Below are 17,786 nucleotides of genomic sequence, written 5' to 3'. Positions count from 1 at the left end.
GTAAAATCAAGAATCAAAAAGTCGGATCGATGAAAATTTATTCGATTGGTCTGTTCATAGGTTTTAATGTATGCAAAGTAAGTTTCAAATTCCAAAAATCAAGAAAGCTATTTCGATGAGTAGTATCTAGGTCTAAATAAGTGAGATTTATAACTTAAAATGTGGAATCTAAAATAAGTATTTTATATTTCTATTGAGTGTATAATTTGGAATCATTAGTATGATTGAGATTTTTATTTTATTAATGTTTCATATTTTTCTTGTGTTTAAATAGAAGTTGTTGTTAGTTGATTCTAGTAATTATTAAATGTGAAATAGTATCATGGCGGTCTTATTCTTAAAGCTCGTAGATAACGATTTATTTATGATAGTTCATTCATATCACCTCACCAAATGATATAGAGTAAATACCCTAATAAGAAGCGTCTGCACAAGAAGAAAATGTTAAGTGATGGTTGACGATCGAGATGTACATCTATTGAAAGTATGATTGACAATTTATCATTAGATCAAGACTTTGTTTGAGAAAAAAGGGTAAGTAGAGCGAGAAACGAAAAAGAAAAGATAAAATTTTAAGATTTTTGTAAGAAAAAAATTCCAAACTCAAAATTGTTTTCGTAGCTCATTCACTATTTCTTTTCCCTCTACTTTACACCCAAAGAAAAAAAGCTACTTAGTCAAGAAATTTCAAGCGAATCAATTTTTTTGCACCTAGCAAAGCCCCCAAAAAAGATAAAAAATCAGAAAAAGGAAAAATGAAGTTGCTAGTCCCACGAGCACTTTCAAGTCCAAAAGTGGGTTTTCGCTTTTCCCTTTTTGTTTTTACTTGGGACTTCGTGTCGAAAGAAAGAACGGTAGAGAAAAAAAAAAAGAAGAAAATATTTTCCATTTCCTAGTCGTGCATGCAATTAAATAATTTAAAATCACAATAATTGCATGTGAAAATAAGTAACGTCTTTCATCAATTTAATTGTATATAACGTTTTTTTCTTATAATGTTCCTTAATTTGTCTTCTTATAATGTTCTCTATTCCTACACTACACTCATTCTCGGATTTTTATCCCGCTTAAAACACGTGTCCTATCCCATTTCTCTCTCTTGGGGATTTGAGCCTCACCTCACTTTAGGTGTCCTTTGATAATTCAAAAAAAAAAAAGTCATTTGAATTATCACAATTGTGCATTCTTTTGTAGTCCCTTTTGAAACATAGGCTTGTGTAACTTCGATAATTGAGTAGACATTAATTGGATAATCGAAGAATGATGAACAAGCCCTAAGCAAGTGAACCACATAAAATTGGGAACCGGCAAAAATAGATTAGGCAAAAAAAAAAAAAAAATCCATTACTTATTTGTAATTATAATCATCGTAATGTTACGAATTTAAAAATAATCATATCCATTACTTGTTTGTAATTGTGTTGCTTTATGTCAATTTTTATTTATTTCACCGAAGGTTCTTTTACGATAAATTATGATAAAATTTCGCGTGCGATATACATGCGAATATGTGTTCTTGAAAGTTTCTAGATATGGCACATTATGAAAAATAGTGGCCCCACATACCTTCAAAGTCTCATCCTCACATTTAGATTATGAAAAATAGTAGTCTAGTCTAACCCACCAACCACTTATAGATTTCTATTCTTGTTCTAAGAAGCAGCTCTCGTGCCTCTAAACAAAATCCCCAACATCGAAAGACCAGACCGCCCTCCTCAAGCTCCATTTGATTTTTAGTTGGTTGAGTTTTTTTGTGGGTGCAAGAATTTGCCATCTTCTGTTTTTTTTTTTTTGGGGGGGGAGAATTTGATCTTGATATGGAAAAGAGAGAGTTACTATTTCTCGGGAAAAGAGCTTGTGCTTCTGTCCACAACCACCGTATGTTGCATGGTGGTCCATCGTATTTATGGTTGATAAATGGTAATACTCTAGATAGATAGATAGATAGATAGTGTCTGATTTTATTATTTTATTTTTCAAAACCAAAAAAAAAATCCGTTTGGTAAATTTTTGTTCTCATAAACAAAAATTTGTTTTTTTAATTTGCGAAAATAGATTTGAAATAAAATAAAGAATAAAAATTTATTTCTTATTTTTGGGAATAATTCTAAAATCAAGTCTAATTTTTCTTGTTTTATCTTCTCGTTCTCATTCTTGTTCTTTCCTCCTTCGACTAGTTCTTCCTCCTTTTGATCTAGGTCTTGGCCATGGCCGATGACCGCTTAGACAAGAGTCGGTGATGCCGAGCCATAGTGAGGCTTAAATCGACGAGCCTCGCTATGGCTTGGTGAGCCTCGTGGCCTTGCCTTGACTAGGTGAGGTAGCTTCACCGTAACTCGGGTTGTTAGGGGGCCAGCTATGCTTTAATGAGGTCATTGGTCATAGAGAAATGAGAAGATGAAAAGGGAGAAAGAAAGGAAAAGTGAGAACATTTTAATAAACTTATTAAAAAATTAAAAGAAAATAATTTGTATTAGAAATTTTAAGGATTTTAATAAATATCTTCAAATGTTCATAAATTATTCTAAAAATAAAATATAAAATTATTTATGAGTAAAAATTATTCTAAAAATAGAATGATTATTAAATGTATTCTCAATAGACATGAATATTTCAACACAAAAAATAGATAAGAAAGTCTTTTATTGAAATTGTAATTAATTAATTAATTAATTAATTTGCTGTATCTCTTCGTTTATTCCCGATGGTACACTTCAGCGACTGGCAAGAGCGCACGCGAGCGCCACTTCCCGTTTAATCTATCGGCGCGTGGACTTCACTCTCTCCTGGCGGCGCGTCGCCCACACGATCGCTTGAAAAGAGAGGAATAATAAGTTAAAAAAGGAGGAAAAGAAGACACACGGGACGTTATTCAACTCTTCAGGCATCGCTTGCGTGCGTTATCCGGTCAAGTGAAGTGCCGCAGGTTTTTTTTTTTTTTTTTTCGAGTGAAAAAAAGGTGAAAAAGCTTTTCGACCAATGAGAATAAAAAAAAAGAGGGCGAAAGGCTGGCGATCATTATAATTTATACTGCAATCTTGTTCCTGAAATGCATAGATAATGATTTATTTATGGTAGTTCATTCTGATCCTCTCACTAAATAGTATTGATGCTTTGTTCGAGAAAAATGAGAAGAAGAGCTAGGGATGAAAATGAAATGGCTTAATATCACGAAAACTTTAAATTGGGACGCATGTGATAAATTTATTATAAATTACTTTTTGACCATAAAAAATTTCAAACTAATACATTTGTGATAAATTTACTAAAAATTATTTTTTGATTGTAAAAACCCAAATTGGTACATTTCTAATCAATATGCTATCTATTAAACTAGATTGATACTAAGAAAAATTACAAAATTGGTACATTTATAATAAATGAAGGGTAAAATCCAAATTAGTATATTTATTAATTATCATGTGTCATTTAATTCAATGATTTAATGGTAAAATTTAATGAAAACTAACGAAGGGTAATTTTTTATGATAGATATATCAATTTGAAGGTATTAGTCGCCACAAAAATAATTGGAGGTAAATTTGTAATGACGTAGAGTTTTCATGATTAAAAACTTTATTTGAGATAGATTTGTTAGAAAGGTATTGGTTAGGGATTTTTTAATGATATTAAACCCAAAAGAAATAAATGAAAGTTTGAAATTTTGTAAGGAATAGTTTCAAATTGCAAATTGTTTTCGTAGCTCATGCACTATTTCCTCTCTCACTTTTTTTTTGGTGACCTGAGAACCTTTGAATAATAGGTAGCCGGTGGCGTAAACCCGAGGTGACTCATAGGGACACACCTCTCACGGGTCGCAAGTGAGTCGTACAATGGGGATAAGAAGTTTTGAACATCTTCTATGCTGGTTGAGGGCGAGGCGCAAATTATCTTATCGTCGCGGGTGGGATCCTCTCCCACTTCTTTACACCCCAAAAGAAAAAAAAAAAGCTACTTGGGTCAAGAAATTTGTACTGACTCGATTTTCTGGACTTACCAAGACCCAAAAAAGTGAAAAAAAAAAAAAAGAAAAAAAAATGAAGTTGCAAGCCCCACAAGCACTTTCGAGTACAAAAGGTGGGTTGTCGCTTTTCTTTTTGTCTTGTCTTGGATTTCTTGTCGAAAGAAAAAAACGGTAAAAAAAAAAAAAAAGATAAAATATTTTTCATTTTCCAAAGCATGCATGCAATTAATAATTTAGATAATAATACTCTCTCTTGAAAGTTTGAAACTGAAAAAACTTTTTCACTTTCTCGGCAGCAAGTAGCAACAGCAGCTTCTGCATCGCCACTGCCATTGATGATGATGATGGCAACGGACGAACTCAATAACTGAGCAAAGCGCGTGGCCGACCCAACCCTCCATGAACGTACGCCAGCGTCCCCAGCCAACGGGCGGGCCCGTGCCCCGCTACGCGCCGCCGCCGCCGCCGCCGCCGCCGTCGCGGGAGGGGGTCTACAACATCATCCCCATCCACAGCCCCGTCATCGACCACCCCTCCCTCCGGTTCCCGGATGTGCGCGCCGTCTCCGCCGCCCTCCTAATCGTCGACGACCTCCGCCCGCCGCCCTTCCCCGACTGGTCCGCCGGCGCCCGCCCCGACCTCCTCGACTGGCTGGCCGCCCTCTTCGGCTTCCAGGCCGACAACGTCCGCAACCAGCGGGAGCACCTGGTCCTCCACCTCGCCAACGCCCAAATGCGCCTCAACGCGCCGCCGGATAACGCCGACGCCCTCGACCTCAACGTCGTCCGCTCCTTCCGCAAGAAGCTCCTCCGCAACTACACCCTCTGGTGCTCCTACCTCTTCAAGCGCCACAGACTCCTCGGGCTCTCCTCGGGCTCCCGCATCACGACCCTCCGCCGCGAATTGCTGTACGTGGCTCTCTATCTGCTCATCTGGGGCGAGTCCGCGAACTTGCGGTTCATGCCCGAGTGCATTTGCTATGTGTTTCACCATATGGCCGATGAATTGAACTCCTTTCTTGAGGAAAGGATTGATAGGCTCACGGGCAGGCCGTACTTGCCCTCGTTCACCGGCAAAAATGCCTTCTTGAAGTCCGTCGTGATGCCCATTTATCAGACCATTCAGACTGAGGTTGAGGACAGTAGGAACGGGAGCGCCCCGCATTCCGCTTGGCGGAATTACGATGATCTGAATGAATACTTTTGGAGAAGGAGATGTTTCAAGACGCTGAAATGGCCGTTGGATTTGAGTTGCAATTACTTTGCAACTGCAAGAAAGAGTGAGAGGGTGGGGAAGACGGGGTTTGTGGAGCAGAGGTCGTTTTGGAATGTCTTCCGTAGCTTCGATAGGCTCTGGGTTTTGTTGATTCTCTTGCTTCAGGCGATGATAATCATCGCTTGGGAGGAGAAGAAGTACCCCTGGCAGGCATTGGAGAGCAGGGATGTGCAGGTGAAGCTATTGACGGTGTTTATCACCTGGAGTGGACTTAGGTTGCTGCAATCCGTGCTCGACGCGGGGACGCAGTATAGTTTGGTTTCGAGAGACACGTTCTTTCTTGGGTTGAGGATGATGTTGAAGAGTCTTGTTGCCGTGACTTGGATAGTTGTGTTTTCGGTGTTCTATGCGAGAATATGGATTCAGAAGAATGCTGATGGCAATTGGTCCCAAGAGGCTGATCGGAGGATCGTTGTATACCTCAAGACTGCGTTAGTGTACGTAATTCCAGAGTTGCTGGCCTTGGCGCTTTTCATTCTTCCTTGGATCCGGATCGGGATTGAAGAGTTTAATTGGAGCATATTGTATCTGTTTACATGGTGGTTCCACACTCGAATTTTTGTGGGTCGCGGCGTGAGAGAAGGGCTTGTGAATAACATAAAGTACACGCTCTTTTGGGTTGTGGTGTTGGTTAGCAAAATTTCGTTCAGTTATTTCCTGCAAATCAAGCCTTTAGTTGCTCCAACAAAGGCTCTTTTAGCTCTTCGCAATGTAAGGTACACGTGGCACGAATTCTTCGGTAAAACTAATAGGATGGCTGTGATACTGTTGTGGACTCCTGTTATCTTGATATACCTTATGGACTTGCAAATTTGGTACTCTATCTTCTCTTCTCTTGTTGGTGCTGTGATTGGGCTGTTTTCACATCTGGGCGAAATACGGAATATTGAGCAGCTGCGGCTTAGGTTTCAGTTTTTCGCTAGTGCACTACAGTTTAATCTAATGCCAGCGGAGCCGGCGCTAAGTGCTAAAGCGACGATGGTCAAGAAGTTGCATGATGCGATCCAGCGGCTGAGACTGCGTTATGGTCTTGGTCAGCCCTACAATAAGATAGAATCCAGTCAAGTGGAAGCGACAAGGTTTGCATTGATTTGGAATGAAATCATTACAACTCTCAGGGAAGAAGATCTCATTAGTGACAGAGAATTTGAGCTTTTGGAGCTACCGCCCAACTGTTGGAACATTAGGGTAATCCGCTGGCCTTGTGCCCTCCTCTGCAATGAACTGCTTCTTGCCCTGAGTCAGGCAAGTGAGTTGGCGGAATTTTCTGACTGGTATCTTTGGTTGAAGATTTGCGTCAACGAGTATAGGCGATGTGCTGTCATCGAAGCATATGATAGCATCAAGTACTTAATTATCACGATTATCAAAGACTATACCGAAGAGAAATCTATTGTCAAGAAGTTGTTCGATTGTATTGATATGCATATTCAGAATGGGGACATCACGAAACTTCATAAAATGACAATTCTTACAGATATTCATGCAAAATTAAGCCTACTCCTTCAGCTTCTGTTGAGCCAAACAAAAGATATGAGCCAGATAGTGAATGTACTGCAGGCTCTCTATGAACTTTCCGTTCGAGAATTCCCAAAGGATAAGAAGTTGATTAGAGCTTTGCAGCAGGAGGGTCTGGCACCCCTAGGCCAAGCCACTGATGCAGGATTCCTCTTTGAAAATGCTGTCGAGCTTCCTGAGGATCCTGATTTCTACAGACATCTGCGCCGGGTACATACAATTCTTACATCCAGGGACTCAATGCATAATGTCCCATTGAATCTCGAGGCTAGGCGTCGGATTGCCTTCTTTAGCAATTCGCTCTTCATGAACATGCCTCTCGCCCCTTGCGTGGAAAAGATGATGGCTTTCACTGTATTGACTCCCTACTACGATGAAGATGTCTTGTACACAGAAGGCAGCCTTCGGAAAGAGAATGAGGATGGAATTTCAACTCTGTTTTATCTGCAGAAGGTCTACGAGGATGAGTGGGTGAACTTCTTGGAAAGGATGCGCAGAGAAGGCTTGGAGAATGTGGAAGATATTTGGAATTTTAAGGCGACAGAGCTGCGTCTCTGGGCATCTTACAGGGGCCAGACGTTGTCCCGCACCGTGAGAGGGATGATGTACTACCATAGGGCTCTTGAGATGCTTTCATATCTAGACGACGCTTCAGAGGTGGACATAAGGATGGGTATACAAAACATCGCTTCTCATCATTCACTCAGGTCCAATGCCAGCTTGAATGGTCCTCCTTCCGTCCACATGCCGGCTTCACGGAGACTTGATAGAGCACCTAGTGGTGTGAGTCTTCTGTTGAAGGGGAGTGAGAATGCGTGCGCCCTAATGAAGTTCACGTATGTGATCACCTGTCAGGTCTATGGCGTTCAGAAGGCAAATAAAGACCAGCGTGCCAAAGATATTTTGTATCTTATGAAGAAGAACGAGGCCCTTCGAGTTGCATATGTTGATGAGGTTCACTCAGGGAGGGACGGAGTAGAATTTTACTCTGTTCTGGTGAAGTACGACCAGCAACTGCAGAGGGAGGTCGAGATCTACCGGATCCAGTTGCCGGGCCCTGTGAAGCTTGGGGAAGGAAAGCCAGAGAATCAGAACCACGCAATAATCTTCACTCGGGGGGATGCGCTCCAAACCATCGACATGAACCAAGACAATTACTTTGAGGAGGCACTCAAAATGCGTAATCTGTTGGAAGAATTTAAGAATTCTTACGGGATCAGGAAGCCAACGATTTTAGGAGTACGTGAAAATATTTTCACTGGCTCCGTGTCTTCTCTTGCCTGGTTTATGTCTTCCCAGGAAACAAGTTTCGTGACTTTGGGGCAGCGTGTTCTGGCGAACCCTTTGAAGGTACGTATGCATTATGGTCACCCGATGTTTTTGATAGGTTTTGGTTCTTAACCCGTGGAGGGCTAAGCAAGGCTTCCAAGGTGATCAACATCAGTGAGGATATATTTGCCGGCTTCAACTGTACATTGAGAGGAGGGAATGTAACACACCACGAATATATCCAAGTGGGTAAGGGAAGGGATGTTGGGTTGAATCAGATAGCTATGTTTGAGGCCAAGGTTGCTAGCGGCAATGGTGAGCAGGTTCTGAGCAGAGACATATATAGGCTGGGTCACCGCTTAGACTTTTTCCGGATGCTGTCTGTCTTCTACACAACTGTAGGTTTCTACTTCAACTCATTGATAGTGGTTATTACTGTTTACACATTTTTGTGGGGCCGCCTGTATCTTGCTCTTAGTGGCATTGAAGCGGCAGCTAAGAATGATAGTGTCAGTGGTGAAGCTCTCGGGGCTATTCTCAACCAGCAGTTTGCCGTCCAGCTTGGTATCTTCACTGCTCTTCCAATGATTGTAGAGAACTCTCTTGAGCATGGATTCCTCCAGGCAGCTTGGGACTTCATTACGATGCAGTTGCAGCTTGCGTCATTCTTCTACACATTCTCTTTGGGGACTCAGGCGCACTATTTTGGCCGGACTATTCTTCATGGGGGTGCAAAATACCGAGCCACTGGCCGTGGTTTCGTGGTGCAGCACAAAAGCTTCGCTGAGAACTATCGAATGTATGCCCGCAGTCACTTTGTGAAGGGCATTGAGCTTGGGGTTATTCTGGTAGTGTATGCCTCACAAAGCCCATTGGCCAAGGACACATTCGTTTACATAGCCATGACCATCTCCAGCTGGTTTCTAGTTGTCTCGTGGATGATGTCACCATTTATATTTAACCCTTCAGGCTTTGATTGGCTGAAGACTGTGTATGATTACAATGATTTCATGAAGTGGATATGGAATGATGGAGGGATGTTTGTTAGGGCAGACCAGAGCTGGGAGACCTGGTGGTACGAGGAACAAGACCATTTGAGGACGACCGGACTTTGGGGCAAGCTTTTGGAGATCATTTTAGACCTTCGTTTCCTCCTTTTTCAGTATGGTGTTGTATATCAGTTGAATATAATCCGGGGTAACACTAGCATTGCTGTATACTTGCTATCATGGATATACATGGTTGTGGCTGTTGCTATTCATGTGATCATGGCATATGCTCGAGATAAATATGCTGCTAAGGAACACATATACTATCGTCTCATACAGTTTCTTGTCATTGTGGTCGTGCTTCTTGTGATCATCTTATTGCTGAAGTTCACTTCTTTCGATATCCTTGACCTTGTCAAGAGCCTCCTCGCATTTGTCCCCACAGGATGGGGCCTTATATCCATTGCCCTGGTACTTAGACCATTCTTGCAGTCCACTGTCGTGTGGGAGACTGTGGTTTCGTTGGCCCGGCTGTACGATATGCTGTTTGGAATTATCGTGATGGCTCCCGTGGCTTTGCTCTCATGGTTGCCGGGATTCCAGGAAATGCAGATAAGAATCTTGTTTAATGAAGCATTTAGCCGGGCCTCCAAATATCCCGTATTCTCACAGGCAAGAAGTCCAGCTGATCCAAGTTGAGGTAAGTCAATGCCTTTAAGTAGTCCTTGAACTTTTACATTTCTAGTTTTGTCTAATGACATGTCGTCACGTGTGAATTTCTTGCACTTTTTTTTTTGGTTTTGAATTTGTTTCTTTTGTTCGAGGTTAGTCATTGTTCTTGATTTATTTAAGAAGCTAAACTAAGCCATTATATTAGGTGAATAAGCAATGTTGATTTAGTTGAACTTGTGTTCCTCTTTCTAGTTGTCCCCGCATACCTTTTCCTGCCATTGTGTATTTTTCCTTTTTGGGGGTAAAGATAACCAGCTCGGGATGAGTCTTCCTTATAGTTACTATGCATTGGCAAGTTGAAGATTCTTGTTCCTCAATTTGCCCAAGCAGCTATCATGGGGCCTAAGCCTATTCCAAATAAAAATTTATGCAATGAAGCGTATCGTATTAGCGTGTACATCAGGCTGTAGGATCTTTTGATTCAGAGCTAGGTCTGCCTCATTCATTATGTTTACAATAGTTGTTTGATTGCGTGAGTTCATAGTAGCAGGGGAGGAACTTAAGAGGAGGTGACAGGAACCAAGGAGAGAAAAGTGAACAAGACAGGAGATTGAGAACGAGCTTGCAAAATGACATGTTCAACCAATTTTGCCATGATTAGGTTGTGGTGGTATCATAGCTAATGGATGAAGATTGTATCAAGTTTGGAACAAGTGAAATCTAGCCCTCTATATAAAGGGAGTAGTATTTAACTGGATCTCAGTTTACTCTTGCTATGATTCTTGAATTTATATGACTTCCCACGTTGGACTTAGCTTGACAGGCTGCAGGAATGGCCTCTTATCATCTGAAGATGTGCTTTTATGTTGTAGTGGTGTTTGTTTCAACCCGCTCTCCTTTCTTCTCTATTCCTTCTTTGGCTAGGTTTCGTACTTCTTACCAGTGCGCCATTTTGAACCCGCTAGATAAGCTTTACCATGCAAATTCAAACTCTTGCAATTGACTTCATAATACTATTTTATCTGTGCTTGTTTCTCATTGTCTTTTATTGGCAGTTCACATGATTGGCCAGGATGAATTTATTTCAGGTTCTATGGAGAGTAAGGGAGCTGGTTGTATAGTCAACCTAGGCAAGTCCATTTGATCTTGGATGTTAATGTCGCTATTGCTGGGAGGAAATTCTGGAGTCTGTCTAATTTTCCTTCGGCAGCATAATCTTGCAGCGAATGTGGATTTGCGGGGGTTGATATTCATCCGGCCATGAGTTTTGTCTGTAATTAATGTAGTTTTAGCAGTTGATAGATTAGTGTTCAGCTCATGACCCATGTATTCCTCGAGCATGCGTTTGTAAATATTGTCCGCAACTCTGCTGTAGATTTCAAGCTAATATATTGAAGAAAAGGCAGTTGAGGCATTTTTGGCAATTTTATGCTCATTCTCTCCTCTTAAAAGGTAACGAGTGCATAAACAGTTTTTTTTTTTTTTTTTTCAACTACAAGATAATAAAGCGAAATTCAGTCGCTGTAAGTCTTTCGTAAGCATGGTACCGCAGAACCTGAAGAATTAAACATAGTCTTCTCAAAAGACACAAGTAGATGTTTTCTCATGCAATAACCTGTAACGAAACCTGCCCGCGATGGCAAGCACGAGCTAAACCAATTTCCGGGAGGGAGATATTTTCAGCATGTAACTCAAACATGACAGCATGTAACTCAAAACACTCCTATGAATTTTATTACAGGTAGCATGACACAAGGCAACGGCCAAGCCGGACATGACAGTCCTTATGCCATTGTTATTCTCAAGCCTTTACACCAAAGCCATTACATAATGATACACCAGAATGCAGCAAGCATACGCAAGCGACTTCCTTTTTTTTTTTTTTTTGGGGTCCGATACAAACTATCACCTGCATCACTAAGGTGTTTTACTCTTGATCAACAGCACACACAGAGCAACATCTATATACAAATTGCCGATAAGGCAAACACAGGACAAACTCCACACCTTATGTATAAGATAGGAGTAATTATTTGTTCAGTGATTCTTGTCGACGGAGCCATATAGATTCGGTATTCATGCACCGAGAAACTGGCTGCAGTCAATCCCCTTTTCTGTGAATGCATCGACGAGCTTAGTGAATAGCTTGGTCAGCATGATCTTAAACCCAGTGGAGCTTCCTTTTTGAGTTTCTTGTGCTTTTTCTCCACCTCCAAAAGCAAATCCTATTGGAGCGCCTTTCATATATTCCTTGCAAGCATAGAGAATATTGTCACTGCGGTTGCTGAAGTGCTCTTCCACAAGTGCCTCGAAATGCTGCATTATACCGTAATTCAATCAGCCGCGGTATGAAGAATTTAACAATATCCTATTTGATATTGGCAAATTTTGACACTCATAACCATTGTTAGCCATTCTAACAGCCAATGTTCATGAGAGTGGATCATGGTGAATTGGATCGGACACTCTGAAATTACTTTACCTTGGGCGGCTTGCGAAGAAGATACAGCATGGACTTGCACGTCATGAGGAATGCATTTTCGTTGTAACTAACAGAGTTTCGCTCCCCCTCCATTTTTCCAAGTTGCTTGTCATACCCGGCTTCGTTGAAGTAGGGCTTGTCATTAAGCACAAGGGCCTGGAGGGACACAAGAACCTGAAGAACGGTGGAATTTCCAGGGTTCCAAACTTCAGAGCCCGAGCCCGTCCAAGTATTCAAAAGGCTGAGACAGACTTTTCCAGATTCATAGAGGTTAGGGTTCACACGAAGCCCTCCCAGTGGTAGTGTACCATCTGCAACACATAAATGCGTTCATTTTAATATGCGGGAAGACAATGTGTTGATCGAAATTGGCACTCACATATTTAAGCATAACAAAAGTTGTTCGCAATGAAAACCATGATTCATCATTACCGGTGGCTCGTTCGGAAATTCTGGGGGGAGGAAAATGTCAAAGAAGAAAAGGCCGTCATGATAGGGAGTTCCTGGAGGACCAACAATAGCTGCTCGTAGGAGATCAATCCTTTCTTCATAGGCACGGACGTAGATTGTCTCTGTCGAGGTACAACAAGGGCTCATGAGATACAGGACTGGCATGTTAGCACAGCAAATAGCACATTTTCCTTTTTCATTAGCAGCTTTGATATTTTGTCAGTGAGATTATGTTACTAGGTTGATTGGATAGTCCGATTCTACTCGAACAATCCATTAGTATGCTAGTCAAATAGAAGATTAAGTGCCGAACCGAGCAGTCACATTTCAAAGACTAGCGAATAGAGAAAAATCATATCAAAGAGAAGCACAACAGATTTCAGGCAGTTTAAGCTTACCAGGAAGATTGTTCACCAAGATGCTCCACTCTTGCTGAACCTTCTTCAACCAAGCTTTTTTGACCTACATAAAGGGAAAAAAAAATATCATCACTCATCCTGTCTTCTTGCTACACAATAATTAATTGGTTTGTTTCTTTCAAGTTATTTCTTTTTTGTCATTCTTTCTAACCTGAGATGAAGCCACTCCTTTGTCAGCACCATTGAGAAAGTGGTGATCGAGCAATCCGTGACCATGTCAAACTGCTTGAATTGTTCCACATCCTTGCCCTTGGACAAACTCAAAAGGCCCCCCTCTTCTTGATCATCTTTTACTTCAACTTTCAAACTTGTCCATTCGGACGCTGGTGGCTCATTCTCCACAGAAGATTGAATCTCAGAACTGGAATCACAGCAAGTCTCTACTACTGGATTTTCAAAAGAAGCTTGACATCCATTTTCATCTTCAGATATCAGAGAAAATTGCACAGCGCCTGACTCTGACACCGAGCCGAAGGATCCGAATAGGGTCGCCGCAACACTGGTTAAAAATCGCATGGCATTCTGTGGGAGTGAAAGGGAGGTGCTTCCAGAAGAGGGCTTTTGACATTCTTCATCGGTTGTACAAGGGAACAGCAAATCCTGCACAACAGACATATACAGTTTGTGCTCAGAGAGTCGCAGCTGAAGCAATTTCTGAATGCGTCAGCAATCTACAAAGATTCTAAGTTTCATCTTGCTCTAGTGCTCTGTCAGATGGCTAAATCCATAAGGCCAAGAGGGTTTAATAATACATATCGAGAGAAATGGACTTTAATATGTGTATATGTGTAATTAACTTTGAAATCCTAATTGCACGTAGTGATTCTGTCTCACTTTAACATGCGGATAACATCCTCATCAACACACCACCATCAGGCTACTTTGGAAGGGAGAGATCATGCGATTTTAGGCTATGTTGTACAAAATATGTACAAATTATTAATCCTAACATTTGTATCTATCTTCTCATAATGCATCTGAGAAATAATTAACATCAAGATTGTAGACATGCACGCACTTTTTTTTTTTTTTTGGGCGGGAGAGACTTTACCTTCCCTTTCTGGATTGGTAGTATCTCATTTTCAACCACCTGCTGATTAATCTGCTCAATGTTTCCATCAAATGGCAATGGAGATGGAGTTGAGCATTCATATTTATCACATCGAATGATCTCATAGGGTGCAACCTGAAATAAAAGCAGAGGATATTCACGACCCCATCCCATTTACTTTGCACAAGAATGTATGACAAAGATGGGTAAATAAAGGTAATAAAAGGCTAAGGATGAGAACCCAACATAAAACGTCATTTCTTCTTGAAGATGAGAATTAACGAAGCAAACACTCGGCCAACTAGAAACCATGAAATACCAGCATTGCTTTATGTTCTTTTAGGACCAAAAACCCCATTGTATCATGTATACCACTAAACCCATAATCTCTCATTATAACACAGGTTGTGGACTACTTAGTAATGTTCCAAACCAGTTCATACTCAAAATAGCAAACCATCAGATGACCAGACTTTTTACCTTTGTAGTAAGACCATTTGCCCATTTCACCTCGACAGCACCATCTTTGAAGCCTTCAACGTTGCCAATACAGGACAAGTAAAAATTATTCGGGTCACCCCTGTGATCTCTCCCAAACTTTTCGATTTCGAGGTCGGCCTCCTCAGCCTTTGTAGCTTCTCTCCACAAGATCCTCCGTAGCTTTGACAACAGTCTGATTTTGAACCACTCTAAAGACAACATCACCAAGGCAGTAGGAGTAATCTGGGTGCTCGAGTAGCTCATAAGCACTCATGGTTTTCCTCAAGATGTTCTCCACCAATATCATCAGGTGTCTCCATTGAAGCGTTTTTCCATATTATCCTTACGGTCTTTTCCTTAGCATCCATGCTTCGGACAACACCCCATTTCCGACTAATTGGAGCATGTGGATCATCACAACTGCTTTTTTCTAGGACAAACTGTTCAGGCCAAAACTCATGAGAGTCGATAATATTTATGGGAAGCAAAGACTGTGAATCTACTCCGACCGAACAACTACTGTCCTGCCAAACAACATCGACCCTTGTTTTCATCCTTGCAATAATAAACACTGGTGCAGAACTTAACTTAATGCCCCGTCTCTGAAAGCCTTTGTCCAATTTTCCAGAACTGTTGTGATGATTCTTATAGTCTGTGCCTGGAAGCATACACCAATCACCAAGCTGCCAGTTTGCATGCGGAAAAGAGCTTAAGAGGGTAAGGTCTTTTGCCTCTTGCAATTTTGAGGGTTGAGGCAAATGTAGATCACCATCCATGAGAACAGACCCGAGCCAATCCACATGCACAAAACCAGCTTTTACAGCGCACACTGTTCCTTCTTCTTGGTTCGCCTTCCAACTTCCACATAGCCATCTTGCAGATCGAGAAGCAGTTGGAGCCATAACCTTCACCCTCTGTCCAGGATAATGTAGATATTGCGAGTCATCAAAAATGTTTGGAGAAATAGGAATGAGTTTTTCTTGATCAACTCCAGTGAAATCACACTTTGCCCCGTCATCGAACAGTATGGTGACAGAATCAATTACTTTAACCACTCTTCCAAGCCAGTGCCCAAAAACAACATGATCACCCACTGAAATTGAGCAAATTTTAGTTAGTTTCTTGGAGTTTATGTCTCTGATGACTTTCCCATGAGCGTTCTCCAAGTCAACGAACATATCTACGTTTATGACTTTGCCCAATTGGCCAGATGGGTCTTGTACAGAGCACACTATGTCACCATGAAAAAATCCTCTTTCAAAAGAAAGGAAGTCATCGATCTTGCCGATGCTCTCCTCCAGGTTAGACAAGAGGTTCACGGCCTGACCTCCGAACAGTATATCCATATCCTCACTGCTCTCACTGAAACTATCCCAATCAGACTCGCTGAAGGGAGAATCCATTTCTCAAAAACCTACAGAAGCATATAACTTGTCATCATCACTGACATTAAACACGAAATTCCATCTTAAGTTAACAATGGCAAAACGATATTACAAAGCTCAAGAACATTATTCAAAGAAGCCAGATCCTTCAACACAGTGGTCTAGATATGATTGAAATTGTGTGTTTAAAGTTCCTCAGCTCATTTTTTTCTTTAGAAGAGCCAAGATATTGATAAAAATGACGTGCTGCCTACAGCAAACTTTATAGCCAGGGAACGATTTTTTATTAGAGTCCTAACTATAGCAAATATTATCATAGACAAAAGAATGCATGCCATCATTGATAATGAAGGACGGAGACTGAGAAATACCTCCAAACTTGCACTAGCTTGAGAAATTTTAGAACAACTTGTGCTCAATCTTCAGATAAAAGTGAGTTCTTGATGCTTCACTTGACAACACACTATGTATTGATTGATCTATTGGTATACACTTTAATATATGTAGATATACTTTTTCGGTGCAGATAACAAGTCGTAATCTCTTAGAGACTGCAACTGTTAAATCTGGAGAACCGATGCCAAAGGAGATTTGCCCCCAGTTTACAGGGATAGATGGAGCCAACTAAGGACTCCGAAATGCCAAAGGAGATTTGCCCAAAAAAATGGACTTTAAGCCGAAGTTTCCAGCAGCAGAAACTTTTGAGATAGTTTTCCAGTCACAGAAGTCCGACAAGCGATGACTTCTTGCACAGGTCTGAGTGAAGCTGCCAAAGATTGCAAGGATGGAGTCGCAGAAAAAGTGAGCATGTGCAACACTTTGTCAGATAATTCATCAAAATAAGGCTCCTCAAGCTTTTCCGCAATGCTGAAGTTTCACTGAGCAGATGAAAGTTTGAAGTGTCCACCAAAGCCTGAATGGTTTCAGTTAGAAACCTGAATATGTTGCCAAAGGAGATTTGCCCTACTATAACTAGAGTCTAAGAAAGCTGTTGCCAGTCTAAATTTATATTGCCGTGATTCCAAGTCTCCACAAAGAAATCAACAGTCAGGCCTTAGCTCTCCATGAACCCTGTACACCAAAAACCCAAGTAATTACCATTTCAGATATTCTGATAGAGCACAAGAAATATAAACTGATAAAAGCAAAGAAACAATACACATCAACTTGAATTCCCTACTGCCCAATGGTCAACTACTGTCTACTAGAGAATCAATTTCATCAATTACAGAAAAATTTGCATGAGGGACCTTGAATTTAAACTAAAACTGAAGCAGAAAAGTGGATCCATGAGCATGATGGGTGATGGCAAAGCAAGTATGATGTTGTACATATCTAGTTAAGAACCAACTCAACCAAGATATAATTATCAGCACTTGATTGCTGATTTGGTCATCCTAGTTTAGTATCAATTATATCCATCTAATAGGTATACCTTCCGGGAAGGAAAGCAACTGAATATACAAAGTATGTCAAGGATTCTCGATTGCATAAAAAAAAAGTTTTGGATCAAATTCAAGATACTAAACATTACATTTATCAATTTAGAAAAAAGCATCAGATAGCCACACTAATGACACAACTCAGCGAGAGGTATAAAAGTACTCAATTTGTAGAGCAAAAGACTCTAAATTTTCACCCTAAATGACGTTGACAGGGAATAAGCTCAAGGGTGAGCCTTTAGTACCACAGAACAAAACAGAGGTTGAAGTACTACAGCTCGTTATGACATCGAGCCAAAAAGAGTTCAACACAATTTCGGATTCCTTCAATTTAAAGCATAGAACCCTGCTGAACATACACGAAGCATTAACCAAATATAGGATTCAGGA

At 40.9% G+C, this 17,786-nt stretch overlaps 1 non-coding gene and 2 pseudogenes across 1 annotated transcript; 2 read left to right on the top strand and 1 right to left on the bottom strand.

Annotated features, from left to right (window-relative positions):
* The first annotated feature begins 4,247 nt into the window (after positions 1-4,247).
* Positions 4,248-11,111, top strand: LOC120292864 (annotated as a pseudogene).
* Positions 7,347-7,426, top strand: LOC120293042. Its single transcript, XR_005550701.1, has one exon. It is a non-coding gene; the product is annotated as a small nucleolar RNA J33 (small nucleolar RNA).
* A 284-nt stretch (positions 11,112-11,395) lies between the features above and the next one.
* LOC120292843 lies at positions 11,396-14,997 on the bottom strand (annotated as a pseudogene).
* Positions 14,998-17,786: the final 2,789 nt, after the last annotated feature.

The sequence above is a fragment of the Eucalyptus grandis genome, chromosome 4 (genome assembly GCF_016545825.1).
Source record: "Eucalyptus grandis isolate ANBG69807.140 chromosome 4, ASM1654582v1, whole genome shotgun sequence".
NCBI classification, from domain to species: domain Eukaryota; kingdom Viridiplantae; phylum Streptophyta; class Magnoliopsida; order Myrtales; family Myrtaceae; genus Eucalyptus; species Eucalyptus grandis.
Note: the sequence above shows the minus strand (reverse complement) of the source record. Positions and strands in the feature narration are given on the sequence as shown.